This window comes from Caloenas nicobarica, chromosome 5 (genome assembly GCF_036013445.1).
Source record: "Caloenas nicobarica isolate bCalNic1 chromosome 5, bCalNic1.hap1, whole genome shotgun sequence".
Lineage (NCBI taxonomy): Eukaryota > Metazoa > Chordata > Aves > Columbiformes > Columbidae > Caloenas > Caloenas nicobarica.
The window spans coordinates 16,179,402-16,192,472 of record NC_088249.1 but is presented as its reverse complement, the minus strand read 5'-3'; the positions used below and the strand labels follow the sequence as shown (position 1 = coordinate 16,192,472).

The 13,071-nt window shown below is 44.3% G+C and overlaps 1 protein-coding gene across 2 annotated transcripts in view; it reads right to left on the bottom strand.

Moving 5' to 3' along the window:
- Window positions 1-2,958, bottom strand: part of BTBD7 (BTB domain containing 7) — a 57,557-nt gene extending 54,599 nt beyond the window's left edge. For both annotated transcript variants that reach the window (XM_065636478.1, XM_065636479.1), the window contains exon 1: window positions 2,814-2,958. The gene's annotated coding sequence lies outside the window, so the exon portion shown is untranslated. The remainder of the gene's footprint in view (window positions 1-2,813) is intronic.
- Window positions 2,959-13,071: the final 10,113 nt, after the last annotated feature.

Here is a 13,071-nt window from a genome sequence, read left to right as displayed (position 1 = left end):
TTCTTAAGAGCAATCTCACATTCCACCTATCGATCTGTTGTTTTATTAATGTGAAATACCATGCAGCCCATGTAAGATGGCCATAGGACGTTTTGATTCATCTTACTTTTGGTCTCTGAAAGGCAGCCAGCCACAACTACCTTGGTCATCACTGTGCAGCCAAGACATCAAACTCCCTTTTTCTTGCACATGGTCTGGTATATGGAGACCAAACTAGCAGGAGGGGCAGGGCCAGTGTCACATCTCCTCCTACGGCACCTGCAGGACCACGACACAACCATGACACCAACGCAGTCTGCAAAGAAGGGCAGAGGAAGACATTATCCAAGCCTAGAATTCATCCCCTACAAGCCTCTAGGTTGTCATCAGTGACAGCTGTAAACTTGACATCATGAACGCAGCAACTTGAAAGGTTGCTTTCAAAATGAAGACTCAATATTTTGTTAGTCTATTCACCAAGCTCTAACAGTCCCACTGAATTAAATCCAAACAGCTGGCTGCAGACAGCATATCCTACAACAACATAAGAATGAGTAAAATACATTCACAATGAAATTTTGAGCTTCTCAGACAAGCTTGAAAACCAAGGCGGGGGGGGGGGGGGCAGAAATCACTACGACAAGTCCATGCAAGTCTTCCGGGAGAGCTTATAAAAGTAATTCTTTCACATATGACTGTTTGCAGATCAGCCAATGCCAGCTATAAGAATCACACCACTACTGTATCTATGACTCAGCAAGGGAATCTGGACACATGAAGAAAATTCACTTACATTAGTAAGAGGCAAGGATTTTTAAAAAGCCAGCAATTACAACAATGCCACAAAAAATGATCCAAGATGACTGTGTCTGTGCTCTTTGTATGTTTAAACATACAAAGTTGGATTAGAATGTCAAACCCATTTATATATTTGCTAAAGTTTGAAAGCAAATAAAACAATGCTCAGTGCGGCTGAGCCAAAACACAAAGGATTCATTAGCTTTTTTCATCTCAGTGATCAGAAACAAACAATGGCTGTACGTTCTACACAAAATACTGAAATCTGTTTCCAAGATTACCTGTATATAGTCCAATTATGCAAGTTTAATTTTAAATCTGAATAAAAAACAGACAGCAATCAGCAGCATCATGTTGTAACTTAAGATACAAGCTTATTCACTAAAACAGTCATTGGAGGTTTACATATAAGCATGAACAGACAGTAATGTTTACACGACGTTATTTGAGGCAGTAAAGTATCAAGTTCTTAAGAAGCCCAATTACATTTTGGTCCATCAACTAACACTAGTTAGAATTAAATTACTCCAAGAAGCGAGAAAACATCACAAATCATACCTTTCCAATACACCATCTTCATCCAGATATTCTACAAAATAAGCACTCAGATCGTGCATTTTAAAACACTTAAGTTGACAGGGTCTGTACATTACTAAATAAAAGACACTTGTTCCACATCCTCAAAAATAACCTCTATAGAACTGCTGTGTTGGCAGCAGACTCTTAGTTGTCGAGAGAAGAAACGAGGAAGAAATCGTTTCACTGGCTTCTTAAGCAAAAGGTTCAAATAGAGACTCACTGTATCTAAAAACAAATTATCCTCCCTGCACCTTCCCATGTAAAGAGGCACACTAACACAGAACTAGGATGAAACTGGTCCACGGTTAACATTTGAAACAATAAAGGAGAATCTGAGAAGACAAAGAAGGTAAAGCTTTAACTCATCAAGCTTCTCAAAGCCTCAAAAAAGTTATGAGCACTAAAAATTCTGAATTTGAGTTCCATTTTTATTTTCTTCATTTCAAAATGAAAACAGAGCATGCAATATGCGGTTAAACCTGAGGTAACCACATCTCAGTGGTACATCTGTCAAACACTTTAGATTTGTGTATTATGTTACACTGGTTTGGAGCAAAGCCTCAAGCGACGCTACACTCCCTAAGCTAAATTCTCACACAAATAACGTATCATTGTATCAACACGTATTTTATGATCTTACTATCACACTTTAACGTTAGCACCTGACGTGTGTCATCTTTCACCCAACAGCATCAAACGGGATGGCAAGGGAGAGCAAGTAGAAGCACAAGCCAAACAGCAAAGCCGTATCCCACCGGCAGCAGGAATGCTCCAGAGGCACACGAATCACCCACAGAGCTCCCCGAGTTTCTCCAGGAACACCACGGTAACACCCACGCGGAGAGGAGCAGGACGAAACCCCGCAGCCCGGGGCGGCCCCGGCCCCACGGCCACAGGCGCTGCCGCGGGACGGCCGGCGCGGCCGCGCACACCGACGGGAGCCCCGGGGCGCGGGGGCTCTCGCACGGGCCGGACACCGCAGCAACCGGAGCACCGGCCCCGCACCCGCGCCCGGGGGAGGCGGCTCCCACACCCCCCGCGAGGGTCCGCCCAGCGCCGGCGGGTCACTCCGGCCCGGGCAGCGGGCGCCGAGGCGGGCGAGGAGAGGCAGAGGCGAGGCCGCTGCCGGAGCTCGGGACCGGGACCCCCGCGGGCTGGGCCCGCCCGCCCCCGGGAGCAGCACCCGGAGAAGGGCCGCTCCCCGCGGCGGGAGGCCCTGTGGGGCGCGGGGGCCCGTGCCCCAGCCCCGCCACAGCGGCGGAGCTGCGGGCTGGGAGCGACCAGGCGGGCGCGGGAGGCGCCTGCCCGCAGCCGGCCCTGGGCACTGCCGGCCCCAGCTCGGGGAATCCCGCCGCGGGGCCGCCGGCGGTCTCGCCCTCTCCCCTCTGCCGCCGTGGCACCAAGCCCGGCCCCCCTCCCAGCCCACGGTCACCGCGCGGCTGCCCGCGGCGCCTCACCTCCCGCAGCCGCTCGCCGCCGCCATCCTCCCCACTCAGCACCGCCCGCTCCCTCCCGGCCCCGCTCCGGCCGCCGCCATTTTGTTCCAGAGCCCCAGACTCGGCCGGGCAGGGGAGCGGGCACGGCGCGTGCGCAGCAGCGCTGCGGCGCCCGGGCCACGTGGTCCGCGGGGTGGGGCTCGGGGGGGCGGGGCCGGGGCGGGGCGCAGGCGGCGGCACGCATGGCGGGGCCGGGCCGGGGGGCGCCAGCCGCCTGCTTGCAGAGGTGTGCGCGGCGTGCCTGCTGTGGCGGATCGCACCAGCTTGTCCTTCTCGGGTACAGCGGTGTCTGCCGTGTACGTGGTTTGTCGGCACATGTTCTTTGTCCCTGAGACTTCCTTCAGCAGCGTGTATTACACATCCGTTTAGTTCTTTGCTTTGCCAAGCTGTTACGAGCTTGTGACAGGCAGGCCACAGTCAGATTACAGTTCTATTGTTCATGCTAGGAGTATATACTGTTCGCATGGCAATAAACTCCCACCGCCTTCCCCATTTCCGATAACCTCTCAGCATCAGAAACTGGTGTTTCACACGTTCACGTGAGCAGCAAAAATGTTTGCAGCTTTTCCCACTGTTGCTGATGCCGCTCCTGCTACATTTTCTTGGAAGAAAGGTGCATGTCGATACAGGCAGGATCAGAACAAATCGGCCTCCATGTCTACAGGATCAGTTTTCGAAATTAGAGGAAGTGACCAAAAACACACCTCAAAGCTTTACAAGAACAATAAAACCACTTAAGTAAACCGAACTACTTGTGCTCTCTAAAAGAGCCAAGCACCATGTGTCCATATCTGAGAAGGACTGAGTAAAGAGTTTCATGCACAGGCCAAAAATCTGATGAACTCACATGGCAGGAAATATTCAGCAAGCTGAAAGCCGCATCTGTGATCACTCTTGATTGGTTAAGGCGAGCTATGACTGATTATATTCCCTTCTGACTTTGCTGACAGCCGGTTTCTGGAGGGAAGCCTTCCTCCCACTTGGCATCGTGCTGTCCTCCAGCCATCTCTGTAATTAACTCGCCTGAATGCACCAGACCTCCCCAACTACCACTTGACGTAACATCCCACAATGCTGAGCCGCTTACCAAGAAGCGAGGAAAAAAACAAGCTCTAATGTATTTGTCCGTGCTGTAGACTGTTTTCTAACTGGTTTCAGCCTAAAAATGGAGGAGAAACACAGTTAGTTGGGCTGGTGGAAAGTATATTGTACTCTTTGGGGGTTTAACCATCTTACTTGTACGATCTCCAACAGTGTAGTATCTGAGAGAACCACAGCCTTTGACTTCCATGTCCACACAGTACCAGAGTGAGACGAGGGAATTTCTATAATTGCAGTTTAATAGATAAAGTTCACACTGTTATGCTTGTATCTGTTCAAGGGGGAACCATGTTCTGTAAATATTATGTCTTTGCAACCTGTTGTTGTTGTTGTCAGGAGAGCCAATAAAACTGACTGGCAGGCAGAGCTCAGTCTCTTTGAGCTGTTGCCTGCTAGAGCCTTCCCAGCTTCTATTTCTGTCTCTTTTCTTGCGCCTGCCCTAACCCGCTTTCCATTCCCTGCTATTAGGAACCATAATCACGTAATACCACATGCTCAGTTCTATTTTACTCTGGTTTTCTGTAGAAATGTGGTATATATGAACATATTGCCTGTCTGTGCATATGTGGTTTTAGGTCTGTGACTTCTGTGCTAAAAAATTTTTAACTCATTGATGCATTTTTCATTTGGGTCATTATAGATGCTGCAAAGAAATGGCTTAGTTTGTCTTGGCTATCAAAGTCAAGCAACAAACAGACACAAGCCTATAGGAAATTAAACTGCAGTAGTTCTGATATGCATGGAATTGTTGATTTAAATATATTTCTTAGGAGAAATGTTTGCAGCCAAGGTGTTTAAATGTCAACAGTGTGAGACAAACGCTGCCTCTATATGTCATTCTTGATTTATAATATCACTGTTACAATTTTAGCAGCACCTTACTGAGACCAGCATAGAAATAAGAACCAGTTGAAGTTAAATAAGTAAGATTCAGATCACAGAGCTTTTAGACTGAGGGGAAAGAGTATGCCATTTTGGTTTTCAGGTGACAGGAACTAGTTATGGATTTGTTGCCAAAGTTCTGTAGGTAGGTGAAAAAAAATCCATTCTTCATAATCTTACAGGCAGTGAAAATGAGAAGGGAAAGAAAAGAAGTCTTACGGGCCAAATGTTTGCTTTGTTAGTGTTTTTTGTATATTCTGATATTATAAACCCAAGTGTAGTCAAAATGGATGGTTAGATCGAAGTGCCAAGATCTTGCTCTGCAATGATTATCTTTTTAGTAGCTAAAATAAACCTTCTCTCTTATGACTCAGAGACAAACAGTGTGTTGAGTAACAACGTGGGGAGACATCTGGCAGGTTGGAAGCGAGGAAGGCCACCACATGCTTTCTTTCTCTTCAGGCTTTTTAAAGCATGGAGGTCACCCCTTGACTGCAGTGCAGTGTCATCACCTTTGAGGACTGCAGGGTCTCCTGGGCTAGACAGCTGGAGCGTGCACCAGAAGCAAGCTGACCACCTCCTGCCACAGGGGACCTTGGTGCAGGAGACAGGTTATAAAAAACTGAGTTACAAACCTTGCTGCGGAGGAGTGGGAAATGGAAGCTAATTGCATTTATATGCAGGTGAATATGTTTTCTGAAATGCGAGGACAGGAGATTCACACCATCTGGCAAACACCCCCAGAGCATGTGCACACACATCACTTCCCTGATCACCTAATTATAATCCTCGCACCACGCTCTCAGAAATAAAGTGGTCTTCTGTTTTTAGCAGGATTGAGATATGTTTGGTTTTGTCACTTTAAAATCATCTCTTGATGTCCTAATGAGCAAAATTTTATGTATGCCTTAAATATTGTAAAATGTCATCTCCTCTTTAGAACAAAGTGCAAAATGAGATACTGGCTGAGCCACACAATGGTACTCAGTACCGCTCCTTATACAGAGTGATGTCATGCTTTATTCATGTTTTTGCAGGGACTATTGTGAAATACTTACTGTTGATAATCACTGTACATACACATTGCATTTTATCTTCAAATTCAAGAGTGTTCATAGGAAAAATTGATTATGTGCCACCACTTATTAAAAATAAAACTAACCCAAATGTCTGTTGTAGCTCATTTACCCTTCATTTGTGCTAGGAAGCTTAAGCTTTGAAATGGATATTTGTCAGAGTTTATTGAAGAGAAAATACACTTGAGAGAAAAAACCACTTCACTTCTATTGATTAATTTTTTGTCTATGATTCATTTCTTAGACTTTTGGATGTCTCATTCACTTTTCATTCCAAATGTGTACTGTTTATTATTATTAATGATGTATTTGTATTGCTGTGTTTTGTGGAGGCTCTAATCAAAACTGAGGTCCTGCTGTGCTGGATGGAATGCCAAACTCAGATTACAGTACATGTCTAGGGAGTTTACAAATTAGCTGGAAGGCTGTGATCATGCAAGGTACAGAAAGCCTCCTGGAAACCTGTGAGACAACTGGATGTGCATAATTTCCAGTGAGAGCTGGGGTCAGACCACGTGTTGCAGAAGGTACCTCTGGGTGCCTGCTACAGAAATAATGTCAGCTGCCTTACTTGGAGAATGTGATTCTGTTTTGCTGTAAGCAACACCTTTTTATTCATGACTATCTGAAGCGTGACTTTCTAGCATTACGGATCAAATCCTTAAAGTCCAATTTATCCAATTTTTTTGGTGTGTGCATTTTAGTTCAATTTTACGGCACTCAAGGCAGTAAATCCTGGCTGAAGAAAAGCTTAGAATACTTTAAAGTATTATCCGTTTATTGGTAACTAATTCACAGTAACTGAATCCTCAAGAGCTGAAAAACAGATTGAAGACCAATGCTTATTATGCTGAACAGGCTTCATTTTTATCAGTGGTAATGACAAGATTCTGCAAACATCTAGATCTGGACTATTACTAGCTCCTCAATTTTATTATTTGTCTGTTGTCTTTCTTACTATCTGAGCTTTTCTCGCTATCTAAACCTACTTTAAATTTTCGTAGAAGAAAGGTATTTGCCATAGTCATATACACATTGCTATTATACACCATCCAACAGCCCCTCAAAGAATAGACTGAAGGTGATTTGCAGGGCACAATAATTGGATTTCCATAATCGGTGATGGCAGAGCAAGAGATGTGCTTCCTTGCATGAAACAGATGGCATGGAAGCACAGCAATGACAACAATGCTCTTTCTGCTGTGATTTTGCTTGTTCCCAGGGTCACCAGATCTTCACACAGAGACGAGGAAAGTCCTGTGTTCTGGCAAGAGAGCAGAGGAAGGGAGGTGAGGGTAGAGGATTTTGTTGGCTGCTAGCAGGAGAGAAGGAGGCTGCCCTGGGGCAGCAGTGGTGGGGACTGCTATGTAATTAGCTGTTATGGGATCTCTGCCTGTTCTGTGATAAAGCAAATTCCCCATCAGCAGGCGTGGGGGAAAGCTGAGGGGCACACGGACACCCTGCGCTTCTGGGAGGCCTGGCCAGTTTGATGAGGTGAAATAGGTGCATCCAGCAGGAACAAAGTGCAAACTGCTATTACCTTGAAGGAGGTGTTAAACCGGCCCTGCCCGGGGCGGGTTGCAGAAAATACACCTACACTAGGGGCCTTTGAAGAACCGTAAGGAAAAGAAGTGACATTAGAGTCCCATGTTAAGGTGTGGAGGCCTGGGGCAGGTGTCTGTGGACAACCTGGCACCTCAAGAAATGAAGACAAGGTTGGCGGTGATCTATGCCAGGAGGTTAAACCTTACAAAACTAACTGCCTGCGAAACCCATGGGCTGACAGTGTTGGGCAGCCTATGGCCATTACATTTAGGCAAACTTATACTGGAGTCGGAATTAAGATCTCAAATTTAAGCACAAAAAATTAATAGTTTTGCCTATGTGACCTGTATGTACCTTACTTGTGCCCATGCACAGGGGAAAAATCTCTCACTGTGATCACCAAGTCATATCCTAAAAGGAATATTACCTCCTTGTAAATCAAATCATTTGGATTAACCTTTAATAGGGTCTTTAGAAGGGTTTTGCTATGTGTACAGTTTGTTTGTCATTACTAATGGTACTGTGTCACTGATGCTTTTGGTGAGGGTATAATCACGCACCCTGTGGCTGCATTCCTTGGTAAATGCTGTTTGTAATTTGTCAGAGTAGAGACAGATGCCAAACCAAACCACTGGTGACGGTGGCCATTGCTTGCTTTGGCTGCCCACACCTGCACTGCTGGCCTTCTCCTCCTGCTTAGTACTTTACGAAATGATCCTTTTTTTTCCCACAGGACCCATTTCTGTGAGAAATGCGCGCAATGTAAGACGGTCGCTGAATGAGCAGTTACTCAATATATTGATCTCTCCTCACAGTTCATATGGCACTGCACCTACTTTGCTGCACACTTCAACCTCTATTCTAAATGCAGTGTCATTAACGTCCTAATGCCCTTTCTGTGGCATCTGAATGCTTCACAAACACTAATGAATTTTCAAAAAACAGTTATTATATCCACCCTGTAGATTACAACATGAGGCACAGAATTATTCTGGTGGAGAATCTGCTTGTTCTGGGGGCTTAGTCAAGGTACATGGGCTCTTATGAGTATTTACCAGTACGATAGCACTTGCTGTGTTTGGTGTATGTTTCCTGTTCAGTTCATTGCAGCTGTGAGTCTGCCCTTTTGCAAATTTGGCACCAAGATTTCCAGTCAAGCTGTCAGAACACGAAGAGCAAACAGCTAACCACAACTTAGGAAAAGTTTCAGTGATCAGCTGATTATTGCATTGTAATTCTTTGGCAGAATCAAGGTTGGATTCCCAGGAGAGGACTTAGCTATGAGACAGTTCTTTTTTGTTCTGGAATTTCTTGTCTCATGCCGTCTGCACATTCCAAGTTCTGCAACATGCTGAGCAAGGGCCAACATATAGACAACTTTTTTTTTTTTTTTTTGGTACATCCCTGATTTATGCCTAGAATATATCCATCCTTTAAGTTATCTGTCTGGTTAGACCCTGCTATGACCCATGGATCTGGATGTCATAAAGTGCAGTTACTGATATTAAAAATAGTTATAACTTGGAACCTAGATACAGTTTTTGAAGTGACATAGCATCATCTGAATTCGTAGCACTGACTGGATTTTGTCTATGTGCTTAATGTATGGATAAACTAATTGATTAGGAAGTCCATGCTAGAAAGATCATAGTAAATGATCAGTGGGAGAATACATGATACAAGAACTCATGGCATGCATATAAAGCCTGTTCTTTGTATTCAAGTTGCTGAACTGGTGTTCTTCCTGAGATGTTCCTTGATCAGTGGTGGATGAATCTTGCAAAGTTATTATTGCTACTTGCTGTACTGCCTTAATAAAGAAACCTGGATGATGAAGCAGTTGTCAAGCTGAATAGTGTCTGGACAAGACTGAGTGAGTCTAGTTTCTGAAAGACGTAGAGTTAGAAACAAATTGAAGCAATCAATCATTGTCAGTGAAAGAGCAATTCTAATGACACCTTCAGATATTGAAAGTTTTTGGAGTGCCAAGGGAGAGCAACAGGCAGAGTAGCCAGTGGTCAGAGGGACAGACAACCCGGAAAGAAGTAGCCAACATGATGGAGATCTCTGAACCTCCCTAAAGAGAGCTAAGCACTGTAAAGGATTGCTGTCAATCAGCAAAATTTTCCTAATGTCAAATCTCTCCCTTACTGCAATTTAAGTTCACTACTTTTTGTTCAACAGCAGACACAGGGAACAAGTTATTCTCTTAGTCTTTGCAACTACTTTTATAGGACAAGTCTGGAAGCCAGTCACCTTTGCCTCTACTTCTCTTTTTAGACTAAACAATTCTAATTTATTCAGTGTTTCCTTATGGATGTGTTTTGTAGTTCTTGATCATTCTCCTCACACTTCTTTGTTGTCTTTGTGATTAGTTCACATCTTTCTTGAAGTACAGGTCCCAAACTGGAAACCCAAACTGCAGCACAGGTTTTACCAGTACCATGTGCTGTAGGGGACTCCTTCACATACTTCACAGATAATGCTTTTGTGTGTATCTCCCAATACAAGCACCTTTTTCTCCAGCAGTGTAATGCTGACCCAGGTTTAATTTGTCATTTAGTGCATCTCTGACATTGTCTTCTGCAAATGATCGAGTAAGCTGATTTTTTTCTTGTGTTTTGTGCAATTGGTTGTCCTGGGTGCAGAACATTCTGTCCTTTTTTATATGTCTAAATTTCTCCTTGTTTATGCTGAATTGCCTGTGACTGAGATAAGTTGGCTTCTTGCCACATGCACCTCCTGTTCTTTCTTCACTTTGGGTTACCCTGCAACTGTGCCATTCATGTTTTTCTAAGGAAGTACCAATTTTCTGAGACTCCTTTTCCCCTTGGGCATATTTTCCTTAGGATCTGTGAGTTTATTGAATTTTATAGACAGCAGAACTCACGATCTTCATTTTACTATTCTTCTTCACTCCCTTCATGAAGACGAGGAACACTGTTATTCTATGGTCTCAGCTACCTTTCCTCTCTACATTCTCTATCAGTTCCTCCTTACTGCTTGCAATCAAATGGAATGTGAGCTCCCTTCTAGCTGTATTCAGAATAAACATATCAACAACACCTTCCAAGAGTTTGCTGGACAATCTGTGCTGTATCTGGATTTTTTTGCCTAATGTATGTGCAGATGGCAAAGTCACCATTATTTCCAAGTCTGGAGCTCTGGCTGATTCTGCTAGCTGCTCTCAGACAGCATTGTCTGCATGATGTGCTCTGTTTAGCATCCCTGTAACACCACCCTTGTGCATTTCCTCCTGTATCATTATCCTTATGTTAATATTACAATAACATGGATTATCCCACTCTCAGTTGTGCAAATTCAGTTGTAACCGGGTTATTGTGTTTAAGATTTCCAGTGTTTATTGTTCCTCTGTTTCTTGCATTAATATATAGATATCTGAGAAGTTCAGGGAATTGACCCACTGTCCTTCACCTCCTCCTTACGACTTTTACGGACACAAAGCAAATACATCATCCTCCTTCTTTACAAGGTGGACCAGACATCCGCCCAGTAATTTGAAGAACAGTGTTTCAGTGCTCAGAGAACCCAAGTCCTTCTGCTGCTACCATTTATGCAGACAAATGCTAATTTCCAAGATGTGTCTCCCACTTCCTTGCCCTTAGTTGTTAACTGGAAGAAGAAATAAGAGTACAAACGGAATCCCCTACTGCTTCACCCTTGCTGCTTTCACCTTGCAGTGTTTCTGTTCCCTTCAGGCTCTCTCCTGGCAGTATCCCTGGCACTCACATGGATGAAGAGCATGAGGAGATAATCAGCGAACTGGCAGGGCTTCCTCATCTCTTTCCAGGAATCTGAATGTACTTGTCTTGGAACAGCAGGACAGACATTGTGTGGGTCTGCCCAGTTCAGGAGGGGTTGATGGCCCTTTTGGTTTTCTCCGTGGAGGTTGTGTGTCTTAGGTCTTTTGGGGAATGTGATTTTCCTTCCTCCACCCTTAGTGCTAAATCCTTGCTTGCTGCCTCAACCCTGGCTCTTTGACTTCAAAAGCAGCGGACTTTTTGGAAAAGCAACTTATTCACCCCCAGCTGCTGATGCTTCTGTAGACTACTCCAGCTGGCCAGCTTTCCTTCTCTGCGTGCTGACCTTAATAAAGGATAATAATTAGAAGCTCCTGTCCTGAGGTACTCTCAGACTGAGCATGAAGACCCAAGTCCTGGAAAGGAGGAAGCTAAGAAGCACTTAATGAGGATTTTTTGCCATTGAAGGCCCCTGACAGAGAGATGCATGAGAGACCAGCTTTGGCTGTACCGCAGCTGGGACTGACCCATGTTTTGCTTCCTGATGGTAGTGGTGCTGATCATGCCAGGGAGTTCTGCAATTCTGCACTGAGCAACAAAGCATTTCAAGGATAAATGAAATGTTATTAACAGGTTTTGGTTAATAAGTAACAGACAATGAAAGCCTATGACTCCTACTGTGAGAGCCAAGATGACGTTAAGAGTGTTAGCAAAGTTGCCTCTTAGGAGAGAAAAGGGGGGAAAAATGGATGGAAAATAATACAAATATTGACTCTCAGACTCTGATGAGTCTTTTAAATATGAAGGTAAGATCCGAGGAGGTCATGTATGAACTTTTATAAACAGTAAGAGTGTCTATTATTTCCACAGAATAACTGCTGTGGTTGAGGGACTGTATCCCCAAGCCATCACAACTGAGGATTAGAGTTTGCTGCACTGGCCTACCATATATATAGAATATGTAGTATGCATATATCCCGTGCAAAGCATTCAAGCTAACAGAAGGAGTTACAACAATTACCTAAATGAGGTGGGTGCCTTGGAAGCCCCTTTAAAATAGAAGTAGGTTTAAGCTGCATCAGATATAGTTCTATGTTGACTGACAATTCAAGGGTCTTTGGATGCAGAGTATAGGGGCAGACCTTAACAGATAAAGTCAACCCTGAATGCAGTAAACTGAAATGGATAGAACATTACAGTGGTTTAAATTAATAATTTGTTGGAAGTCTGTTTTGCTTCTGTTTCAAGCTTTTGACTCTGCCTCCCTCTTCGCCTTTGAAGTTAATGTTCGTTGTACACTGACCTTTGTTTTCTCCCAAGCACTTTCATCTTCTGCCTCCCATGTGCATTGGAGGAGATCTGTGCAAAAGGCTTTTTTCAAATCCCTCCTTAAAATTAACTTCTGCTATGAATCTTATGAGCAATGCTATGCTGCTACCACTTGCTGTGCTGCATATGGCATTTGCCTGTTACTCGTTGCTTTTCCCACCACATGTCCATTCATTTTTGGCTCAAGATTTGCTCTTTAAAAATAAAGGAGCTTAATGTGCCAGCAAGCATTACCTTGGTAAGCCCAGCTTTGCTTCTGTAGGCCTTTGCAGCTGCCTGGGGATGTCAAAGCAGAAGCTGCTTGAGAAAGTGGTGTCTCAGGGTAAAATTAGGCCTCTGAGGCTTTGTTGGGACAGTGACTCCACCAGTTCATTTTATGATATGGGAGAACAAAAATGATTTGATGTCAGATCCTGATAACTTTCCCCTTTGGTGTCCAATTCTCTCTGTACTTCACTTTCTATGAGTTGTTATGTTTGGCCCAGTTAGACTATAGGATAGCTCATGCAGTAGTTTATATGTAGA